The sequence below is a fragment of the Lagopus muta genome, chromosome 1, assembly GCF_023343835.1.
Source record: "Lagopus muta isolate bLagMut1 chromosome 1, bLagMut1 primary, whole genome shotgun sequence".
NCBI classification, from domain to species: Eukaryota; Metazoa; Chordata; class Aves; order Galliformes; family Phasianidae; genus Lagopus; species Lagopus muta.
In genome coordinates, this window is record NC_064433.1 from 114885565 (window position 1) to 114897840 (window position 12276).

The following is a 12276-nucleotide window of genomic DNA, read 5'->3' on the forward strand; positions in this document are numbered from 1 at the left end:
AGCAGTCACCTTGAGATGTTTTGGATCTATTGTGCCACTAAACACAAAAGTTTTCATGACTCAGGTGGAGCTGCTTACATCTCCGGGTTTGATAAGCAGGAGTATCCCTCTCTGAACAAATTCTGCATTCCATTCAATTTTCTGAAGTTGTCGTGAAAAATACTGCTTCTGTGCACAATGAATTCACCTTGAACCCACTATGTTCTATCATATTTCTCTTGGACCAGCTATACTGTTAGTCATTTCGTTATTGATGGAAGCACCTGGGAACAGTAAATAGGAAATCTGAATGGGAAAAGCAATTTATCAAGGCTTTCTGCAAAGAACTGGCAAAAGCGTGTCTCTTCATAGGTCAAAGGAGCAGGAATGACTAGGTAAAAAATAAAAAATGGCTTACAGGGTAAACCAAGATAAAGGCTTAGGATCCACATGGGGATGGGAGAAGAAACTGTTACGATTAGGGAACAGGATAGGAAAAGGATTGATTTTACTGTGGAGACAATGTGCCAGGAGCTGACTGGAATGAGAAGAGACTGTAAATCACCAGACAAACCAGAGCTGGAGCAAAGGGGTGCCTGGGAGGTACTCTGTGTCACATCCAGAAACTATCACAGAGTAGGGAAGAACCTACCCAGGAAGCTGACACAGACAGCACCAATATCTCCTTCTGGGACAAAACATATTGCTCCTTTCCCCCACTGCCAGCTGAGCTGAAGAAGGTGCCAGAACAGCAGCTGTTAGTAGTGAAGAGCAAGCTGCCCAGTCTTCTTCTATGGGAACACAATACTCAATGAAGTAAGCAAAGCTGCTCTGTGGCCCTTAGAGCTATAAAGCCCAATTTTCTGCTGGGACTGAGACAGATCCTTTTTTGCCTAAACTCTGTCCTCTGCAGGGTGGATGAACTCTGAATTGGATGTCTGCATGGCCATCTCTATGACATGAAAGAAGATTCCTTTGGATGCTTCTGGCAGCAGGGACAGACTGAGCTTACTTCCAGCTCCACCTTATGCAGAGCAGTGCTATGTTGTCTTGTGAACTCTGAGCTCTTATAGGAGTAGCACAGCATCAGCTAACATAGTGACTTTTTTTTTACTATTCCAGCTCTTGGGCACCGTGACCCACAGCTAGTGCTGTGGAATGGCCAGGTCACAGCAGGAACCAATAGTGGAGCACAATGTGAGAAAGCATGGCTAACTCAGGGAACTCAGGTGCAGGCAATCTACCTGAGTGACCTGAAGGGGTGGAGCCTGGGTCTGACCCTCCTCACTCTCATTTAAACATTAGCAGTTAAGGGAGCAGTATCTTTCTGGGTAGGGATTGTACTCCTCTTACAACTGGTAACTCCAGTTACCAGTTGTTAGAAGGGGTGAGCTGATTTTTCTTCTTTATCATTTTCTGTTCCTCTATTGTGCTTACAAGCATCCTAGTAGAAGGTGCTGTCATGGACTTCTTTTGCAGCTCATCTAGCATTCTTTAAAGTGCTGCTCTACGCTGCGTAGGGGCAGCGTTGGTCTCTGGAGTACAGTTGTGAAGCTGCTGCTGCTGCTCAGCATTATAACAAAGGCCAGGGACTCTGTGGATTTTCTCATCTGTGGGAGAGAAGGAGCAGGAGGGGAAAGATATTATCTCAGCTGCTGATTCAGCAGCTTGCATTTAGGGTAATTCAGCACTGAGACCTGTGCTGTTCTGGTTGTTGTGGGACTGGACAGTACTGCAATATTACTGAATGTGGTACTGTGATAGTGTACCTCATACTTAATCTGCTGAATTTGGGGCACATTTATAGGCATTTAGCATCTGTATACAAAATTGCCTCACAACGCATCCTGCAACCCTGGAAAAATTGCTTTGTGTGGGATAGCAGCCCCTACAGTCAGTGTTGTGTATAGTTTCTCTGTAGTTCTGTGCCGTATTCCTGCACACTTTTTGGTTGCATTACCCAGTTGGATATTTACATGTAATCTTTTTCCTCACCTTTTTTAAAATGTATCAGTAACTTTCCAATTAAATCATAAATATGATTTCTAATTTTTAATGCATTTTCTCCCTTTGTCCCGTACTGAGTGTGAATCTTAGCACATTTTTTTCCAGCCAACACATCTGAAGTAAATGTAAACTCCCAGGCCATTTAATTACACAGTCCTCCCAGTGATTTCCTTCACTGCACAGAAGCAGGGCTGTACCAGATATCCATTCCCACCTGGCCCAGAGCTCCCCAGTACGTGTGCTCGGCACCAGAGAACCAGCAGCAGCCAGCCACTAATCATAAAGCACCATTCCTACAATATCCTTTCCTCTGAAAAGAGATTTGAGAAAGGATAATTTAGAAACCAGCTTGCACTTGTAGTTAATGTGGTTGTGAGTGTTTCTTTCAGATAAGAAGAGAGCATAGCTTTTATTCACTGTCTTTTAAGTTTAATATATGACCTTTGTTTAGATGGACTTTAATAGCTTGTTTTGAAGTTTGCAGCAGTTTGCTGATGTGGATATGAATACTGGTAAAGCCTAATGAGCAATAACTCTGCTTTCAAAGGCAAGGTTCTGCAACTTCAGATTTCTTGTTGTGAAGTGGCCCAGTGTGTTGGTTGAATTGGTTGAATCTGTTACACTGTCAATCTTTAAGGATAGAATTTCTTCCTCTAGTGGACTTTCTGAGCATTGCAAGAAGCTGCAATAAATAAAGTCAGAAAGCCGACCAGGAGTCTGTTTTTCTGTCATTCAGTGTAAGCAGTAAGCAGTCAGAACACTTTGGAATTTTGATATGCAGTCTGAGATCTTCACACACACATTGTCTTAGCGCTCATAGCATTTATTTTAAATGGTCAAAGTCTAGTGTTTTAAGTCTGAAAGGTACACAGTGAAGACTCAATAGCTGATGCCACGAGGGGTTTGCAGAGGAACTTGGAACTAAAACATCCTTAAATCAACCAGCACCGTAGGGACGAAGGCTGAGGCTTGTTAGCTGGCACTGCAGGCTCCAGGCATTCACATTGCTGGTATAAATCAGCAGTCCTTTCAGTGCTTATGTCAGCAGTGAAATTGGCCTGGATTTTTTTAGATATTCACACTGTGTCTAGATGAAGGTAAATAACCACACAGGTGTTTATACAAGCACACATGGTATACAGACACCTTTTCTTCTGTGTATACTTATGTTATTTACCGATTTTACATAAGGAAAATGTCACTGGTTTCCAGTTCAGAAGAAAAGAGCCTGTCCTTTCGTTTTATATTACCCGTCATTATTTTGTCGCATAGGGGGAATTCAGTCTTGCTGAAACGGAGCTGGCTGAAAAGCTGCCATGCAGCACCTGGGCTCCGTCTGGGTGGAGCGGAGCCGCACAAGCGCCTCCAGATGGCGTATTATCCCGGCTCACCTGGCTTAGGGGGGAGGCAGCGAATGGGGTACGGAGGGACTCAGGCTGTGCGCTGAGCTGTCAGTCACTGCGGCTGGGTGAAGGGAAGTTTGGAGCCTGTGGTGTCACCCTCACTTTTTGTTTTTGACAGTGAAATTAGCACATAGGCCTGAATGAACAAGGGATCAAAATGGTCGGTACGGGAACTAGGATTATTCCACCCTCCAGCCCCCACCCCCCCCTCACATACACACACACACACCACCACCTTATCTTTACTAGGAAGCCATGGGAAAATATGGCTCAGGATTCAAATGGTCACAGTGTAGCAGGACACAGTCGTCTAGTGTATGACTTGTTTGCCAAGGACTCTGGTGTCATGATGAACAAGAAGTAGAGATCCTTTTTAGGGGTGACTTCTGGGATGCTGGGGAGCAGTGCTGCATTTCCAGTGTCTGGAGGGATTAGGATCCTCCTCAGTCAGCCAGAATCTGAAGATCTGAGGATAAAGGAAATGGCTTTAAGATGTGTCAAAGGAAGGCCCGAGTTGAATATTAAGAAAAATTTATTCTCAGAAAGAGTGGTGAGGCAGTGGCACAGTCTGGAGGTGTTCCAGACATGTGGAGATGTGGCACTGAGGGATGTGGTTAGTAAACGTGGTGGGGGTGGGCTGCTGTTAGACTAGGTGGTCTCTGAGGTCTTTTCCAACCCAACGATTTTATAATTCTGTGACTCTATGAACACCACCTGTTCCCAAATAAGGGCAAATGAATTAGGAAGCATTGATGATCTGCACTTCGTATAATTTACAGATCAGCTAAATTGTACTGAAATTGAGGAATGTAAGAATGAAGGCTGAGCAGGCTTTGATAAGCTTAAGAAGTTACCACTTGCAAGCTGATTGATTTGCAACTGCAAATATCACCTCCATGGTATTTGAGTTGTGAACAGAAACCTTTCACTGACATTTGCTATGGGAAAGTTATCACAGCTCAGTTAACATGCAGTAACTCTTAAAATTGAGGTAACTGGATCATACTCTAAGACTCAAGGGAATCGGCTGCAACTAATTACTGTGTGTAGAATTTCTTCTTGGAAAGAGCTCGAACATGAAGAGCTCAGTCAGTAGAGCTGGAAATATTGCTAGTTCTGGTGCCCAGATATCCTCTGCTCTGATCTACTCCCCTCTCTTTTTAGGAAGGAAGATGAAAGTGAGTTGTGACTTCTAGTTGGGTTGTTGAGCTGTACTATCAAGGAACTAGTCTGTTAGGGCACACTGCAATGTGCACTGCTTGCTCAGTATGCATCATGAAAGGGATAGACAACTCTCTGAGTATTGTGCTTATAGTTCTGTTTATCTGTGCACATATATATTAATTTTATTGAATGTTAGCACAAACATTCAACTGTATTTGATACGTTATTTATGGGACAGACCTGGAGCCTTTATAGGCATAAAGCAGTTTCTAATAGCATGAAGTAGGCACGTGAAGTTTAACTTGGCTCCCAAAGAACCCAGTAGGCCTGGACTTGGTATGCTCTCAGTATTTCTTTAATGTAAGACATAGAAGAGTAATTCAATGAAGAAGCTCTTTTTCTATCAGTTACTTTATTGCAGAACAGTAAAGGTGACAAGAAAAAGTAATGAAGAGAAGCAGTAAAGCTGAAATAGGTTATAAATTACAGTAGGTGTATATTTAGTTCTTCTAAATAGTCATATGGCTGGAAGGGATTTCAGGTGATCATTTAATCCCCCCTCCTTCCAATCTGACAGGATGAATTATGTACACATCAGACCTGAGAAAAGCTTGTCTAACCTGTCTTTAAAAGTTTCAGTGAGGGGGTAAAACACCCACGTTCAGTCTATTTCTGTGTCACTACACTTAAAATGCTAAAGTTGTCCAGGCATTTGAGATGAGCCGTACATACTGTAACAATCTCCTGTTTTCTAAGATAATTCACCAATCACATAGAAAAAATTACGGCAGAAGACCATTGTATAATTAAGGCTATTAATTTTAAACCTCATTTTGTGGAAAGTTTCCTGTCTGAATTATTTCAGCCACTTGTATTTCCTCTAACTCTTACCTTCTCTGGACACCTATTTAGCCAGCACCTTTTCTGAGCTGCAATTCCCAGATTTTCTATTCAAACAAAACATGTATTATATTCCTTATAACCCATTTACACTATTTTGCCATAGCTTTTTAAAAAGCATAGTGTTCCTCTGTAGATAACATTTTATACTTTTGAATCGGTGTGTGTATGGGAACTGTTGAGTCAGGGCCTGAACGCAGAGCTACCTCCAAGCCAGCAGTGTGTGACTGCATGAAGACTGTCTATGCCAATTGGTCAGACCTACAGGAGGAAACATTGGATGATGCTGAGGATTCCTGGATTCATCGACGGCAGCAGTTTTGTGAGACAAGGAAACTGTAAGGCAGGATATGCAGTAACTGCTACTGACGAGGTGATTGAAGCAAAACCATTACCTGTGGGGACTTCCACTCAGAAGGCTGAAATAACTGCCTTGACAAGAAACTTAAATGTATAGACAGATGCTAAATATGCTTTTGGGGTGGTACCCACTTATGGTACCACCTGGAAAGAGCGAGGGTTGCTTACAGACAACGAAAACAAATTCAGCATGATGTAAATCTACCAAAGAGCAGCATGGCTGTTACACACTGTAAAGGACACCAGAAGAGTGACACTGTAGAGGAAACTGGGAATATGATGGCGGATCAAGTGGCAAAACAGGCAAGTGAAGGAAAAGAAATTGGTAAACTGGCTTTAATTCCAGACGGTAAACTTAAAATATCTGAACCTTAGTCGGAACATATTAGGTACTCTAGAGAGGATAGGAATCTAATTAATGATTTAAAAGGGAAAAGAGCAAGCTGACAGATGGGTGCATACCCAGATGGACACATTGTTGTGCCCTTTATGGAATTTGGTTCTAAGAGAACATAATAAAACATATGGGGGGTACAGAGACTACAAAGTAACTGTACAATCGTAGGACCAGCAACATGGTACAAGTGGGGCTTATTGGGAAAGAGAACCTTCCAGGGCAACAATCGCAAATTGTTTTTTTTCAGAACTGCCAGGAAAAAGGAGGGTTTTGGTATGTGCTAGTTCTAACTAATACCCTTTCTGGGTGGACAGAAGCATTCTCTTGCAGGACCAATAAAGCCAAAGAAATAACCAAGGTATTATTGCAGGAGATTATTCCAAGGTTTGGTTGTCCTGCAACAATAGCCTTCAACCAGGGAACTCACTTTACTGCAGAGATTGTCCAACAGGTCAGCAAGCACTGGGAATACACTGGCAATTGCACATACCACACAGACCACAGGCGAGTGGTCAGGTGGAAAAGATGAACCATCTAATTAAATCACAGGTTGTAAAACTGGGCCAGGAAACTGGATTATCCTGGCCACAGTTGTTGCCTTTGGTTCTCCTCAGGGCCAGAAAGAAACCTAGAGCCAAAGAGGGTCAAGTCCTTTCAAAATACTGTACAAAAGGCCTTATGTTGTACAAAAGGGGATCTCTATGCAAGTAGGGAGTGAAATACTGAGTATGTGATAACTCTACAGGAATATCTTTGGGAAATAGAGAAAGTGGTTCTAGGAACTAGAGTCCAAGGCCTTGATGGCTTAATACATAATATTTTACCAGGAGATTATATGTATATAGCAGATCTCTTTCAGATTTGCCCCTGGAACCTAGGTGGGTAGGTCTGTTCCAGGTGCTGCTAATGTCCCACACAACAGTAAAAACTACAGAACAAGCATTGTGGACACATCATGCCAGAGTTAAGAAGGTCCCCCTTCTTAACAGTAGGAGCTGAAGTCAGCTGGACCCTTAAAACTGTGAATCAAACTGTTGCAGGGTTTGAGTCACTGTCCTGGTGGGTGATGATCAACAAGAATGTAGATTCGATTAACTACATCTGTTATAATCAATGGAGATTTACAAATTGTACAAAGAGTGCAATAAAGGGAACTGCGGAACGGTGAGATGCCACAAGTAGGATGGCCTGGGAAATTGGCATCGCCAAAGATATGATACAAGCTGAAAAAAAGGAGTGTATGTGTAATGCTGGGTACCCGTTGTTGCACCTTCATCCCAATAACACAGCTCCGGATGGCGTAATAACTACGGTGTTGCAAGGGCTTACTACCCTTGTCAGTGAACTGGCAGAAAAATCAGGAATAGATACTTCTGTCACTGGATGGTTGGAGTCCTGGTTTGGTAAATGGAAAGGGGGTGATTATATCTACTTCTTTGATAGTAATAGCAGGAGCCCTGATGGCCATTGGTTGCTGTGTTATCCCCTGTGTGAGGGGACTGGTACAGTGATTGATCGAGACAGCACTATTGAAGCAAACACCAATGGAGCCACCACCCTATTTGGATAAAATGATGGTATTAGAGGAGATGGGAAATGAAGAAAGTGAAGAAGAGGGAGATGTCTACTAAAGTGAACCTTAGAAAATAACTGCAGAAATCAGCAGTGTATGAAGAAAAGAAAAAGGGAAATTGTGGGAATCAGATGTTGTTTCTGCATTAGAATTGGATAATATTTTTTTTATTTCATGGTCTCCGCTGTCGTAGTTCTTTCTGGGAATCTTTCTACTTTACTTGGGGGGCGTCTCTGATGGTTTGCATCACTTATCCTCTAGACGAACCTTCCCTAGGAATGCACACTCAGTATATAGATGTATATATGTATATTTTGTCATATCCACTGCAAGAATATCCTGCACAAGATTGATCAAACAAGAGAACAAGTCATGGCCTGCCCGAGGAAGTGCCTGAAGAGAGATCGGGAAGGCCTGGCATCACTTCTGCTCCCTGGTGGTCTTTGTGTATCGAGAGTTTTGAAGAAAATCACCATATCGATATGACAAGGAGAGCATTGAAACAACTTGGAAACAACAGGATGGCTACTGACTGACACCAGATAACACACCAATTAACAAATGTAAACTTTGATAAGATTGTGAACCTGGAGTACCCAGCCAATGGGGAAACAGGGGAGGGAGATAGGCAAAAGGAGAAACAAGGTACAAAAGGCTGTCGTTGTGTCCTTAGGGATGCTCCTGCTTTTGGGATGCCCGCCATTGCAATTGCAAATAAAATCTGCTTTTATCAGAGATACTGTCCTGACAAAAATTATTTGGATATTTCCAACAGCCAGTATTCTTAGCTTTGTTTCATATTGTTCTTAGCTTCTAAAAGCATTTCTGTAGAGCAGAGGGGCTTTTTCTTCCCAGGAAAACAACAGTACTTAACATGTGTGAGATGCTTTTCACCTTTCGATCAAACCCATTTAACTAATTAATCCTTGCAACATTCCTAAGAGAAAAGCAAACATTTTCTCATTTTTGCATGTGGGGAAACTAAGGCAGAAAGGTGAAGCAAATTGCTTAAGGCTGGTGAGAGATTTAGGATCACAAATGCAGGAGTTTTCCAGTTTCTGGTGCTGCATTCAGGCAAGCAGAGCAAGTCTCCAGTGGGTAAAACAGGCTGCAGGCATGACCTCCCTTGCAAGCAATAGTGTTGCTGTGAGGCATGCAGAGAGGCTGATGCTCAGAGAAGGGGAGGTGTGGAGGAGGGATGAGTAGACAAGCCCTGTCTCTTTCCTGGTTTAAGCCCTGGTCCTGTTCTAACTGTGCTCTGTTGCTGCATATGAGCTAGCTGCATAGAATGTACAGTAAGGGGAGCTGCAGGATGCAGCTGAAAGGAGTGGCAGCTGTGGCAAAGTAGGGCCTGTTATTGGAAAGCGACATGAAAATAGAGTCCTGCCTCACCTGCAAAGAGATTGGAGATGTGATGTGCTGTGCCAGTCATACAGGGGAATAAATAAGAACATTCCATGGCCTGTCCTAGGATTCTTCCACCTCAAGGGAGGATGTGAACAACTTTTCTGGTAAATAGTTTTTACCCGTACTGTGCTCATTCTGCTCATAACAGTTCTACTTGCTCCAGAATGACAATGATCAGCTTTATCACAGCACTTGACAGGGAGCCAAGTTCTAGCACTGACAGCTGTGCACTATAAGACACTGCTGTGGCTTCAGAGGAACTGCTTGACCTTTCTGCTGATGCAGCTCTGCACTGAACCAGCCCCAAATATCTGCCTATGGACCAGCTGAGAGGGAATTGAGAGCATCTGTGCAGCAAGCAGCAAGGAAACTTTGCTCTACCATCAGCCAACACTATCAAAGGCGTTCCTTAAGGGAAGACTGCTCCAGCACTTTGGTCTTTTTATTAACGACAAGCATTCCTGCTTTTGCTGAACAGGAGGACTGGTGACTGAGGAATTGACATCATCCCTCTAAACTGTCAAATCTCCTCCCCCTCTACTCTGCCCTGGTAAGACCGCATCTGGAGTATTGTGTCCAGTTCTGGGCCCCTCTGTTCAAGGACAGGGAACCAATCTGTCCAGTGCAGAGCCACAAAGATGATGAAGGGACTGGAGCATCTCCCTTACGAGGAAAGGCTGAGGGAGCTGGCTCTCTTTAGCTTGGAGAAGAAGAGACCAAGAGGTGGCCTCACGAACTGTATGCAAAGGGTGTGCACAAGGAGGTTGGAGCCAGGCTCTTCTCAGTGACATCCTCATTGCTCTCTATAACTTCCTGAAGGGAGGCTGTAGTGAGCTGGGAGTTGGCCTCTTCTCTCGTGTCATTAGTGATAGGACCAGAGGGAATGGTTTCAAGCTACGGCAGGGGAGATTCAGGCTGGACATTAGGGAGTATTACTTTTCAGAAAGGGTGGTCAGGCACTGGAATGGACTGCCCAGGGAGGTGGTGGAGTCACCAACCCTTGGGGTATTCAAGGAAAGACTGGATGTTGTGTTGAGGGACGTGGTTTAGTGGGAGCTATTGGGAATAGGTGAACGGTTGGACTGGATGATCTTTTAGGTCTTTTCCAACCTTGGTGATTCTATGATTCTATGATTCTATGATCCAGTGATAGGACAAGGGGTAATGGGTGCAAGCTGGAACACAGGAGGTTCCACAAAAATATGAGGAAAAACTTCTTCATGGTGAGGTAACAGAACACTGGAATGGACTGCCCAGAGAGATTGTGGAGTCTTCTTCTCTGAAGACATTCAAAACCTGCTTGGATGTGTTCCTGTGTGACCTAATCAAGGTGTTCCTGCTAAGGCAGGGGGATTGGACTAGATGATCTTTCAAGGTTCCTTCTAAACCCTGGCATTTGGTGATTTTGTGATTCTGCAAGTGGTATGGAAAACAGACAGCAGCTATTAAAATGATGACATGGAAAAAAAATACTCTTCACATCTTAGCCAGGATTCTGGCATTTAATTATTTAATTTTAAAAAATAAATAATACATTTTTAAGCTCTCCTCTCCTCTATTCTCTTCTCCTCTCCTCTCCTCTGCTCTCCTTTTCTTTTTTCTTCTCTTGGCTCCATCGTTGTAGACAAAACTCTTTTATTCTCCTCCACATTTCACTAGAAAAAGGAGTCACAAGTTGTTACTGAGTAGTTTTTACCTCAAACACAGTAGAAAAAAAGAAAAACTGCTTCCTCCCAGGATCCCTCTGACAGAGGCAAGCTACAACTGGGACCACAGCATCAGCAAAGGCAGGAGTGCCAGTACCTGTCTGTGGGCCCAAGCAGCCAGGAGAAGTTGTCGATCATGACCTCTTTGTGACAGCAGGTGAGGATGACCACCGCCTGGCACAGGAAGGGCATGAACGTGCTCTGCTGCGTGGATGATGTGCAGCTGCGCAGGATGTGGAGGATTGGTAGCATCTGAAGGAAGAAGGGGAAAAAGAATGACTTGCTGCATCCTTGACTCTGCAGGGCCTAACGATGGACATTCACACAGCACAGGGACCCAACCGCTCCACTCTGCCTGCTCTCCCCACAGGAGCCATCGTGACCATGTGGTTGATGCCCCAGCACATCCCTGGTCACCCCAGCCCTGCACATGTTGACAGCAGCATCACCAGCCCAACAGTGCTTTCCTTTCCCCAAAGAGCTTACCTGGCTCCTGGGGTCACTGCACACTGCACGGCCTCTGCAACCTGCAGCAGCTTCTCTGTCATCGCAGACTCTGCAAGAGATGCACAGAAGCATGCATGGAGGCACAACCCAGGTGGCAAAAGGGATCTCTGGAAGTCCCGACTCATGGTACTGACCATCAGAGCGAGCCAGAGCACCAAGCAGATCCAGGGCTGCCATGCATCCAGCCTCCCACTCATCGCCTATCTGTGATTGCAGAAACAGGACTGTTTGCTCTGGGCAGATTTGGACTGCAGGAAGGAAATCCTGTGTTGTATTAGTGAGCAACTAGTGCCCATTCGTGAGGTTAGAGAGTGATGTTTTGGGCAGGGCACCAGCAAGCATCGCCCTATCTCCTCTCCTTACCCAGCAGCAGGATACAGTGGGTCAGCTCTGCATTTTCAGTCTCGCTGTGCTGCTTGGTGTCATCAGAGAGCTGTGGGAACAAAGTCCATTTGAGAAAATCACATCAGCATTGAGGATGGAAAAGACACTGTGCTGCCACCTCCTGTCTCCCTTGGTACTCTCGGGAAGAAGAGATACAGACAAAACCCAGCCTGCCCCACAGCATCCTGTGGGGCAGCCACGGGCATGCAGCAGCTGAGGCTGAGCAGCCATCATAGGCTCAGAGCTTTGCAGTCCTCCTGAGCCTTAGCCAAGAGGGAAACTGCTGTGCACACAAGGATAGGCTCCCCTTACTTGATAGAACACAGCACTGGTGATGGCCAGAAACTTGTCCTCTGGGATAACAGACTGAACTCCCTCTAAGGCCTCCAGGAAGATATTGAGGCTCTGCAAGAGACCAGGAGAGGAAGAAAGTACTGAAGCCACATCTAGCCACTTGGGAGAGGAGAAACTGATTCCCAGTGGTTTTTC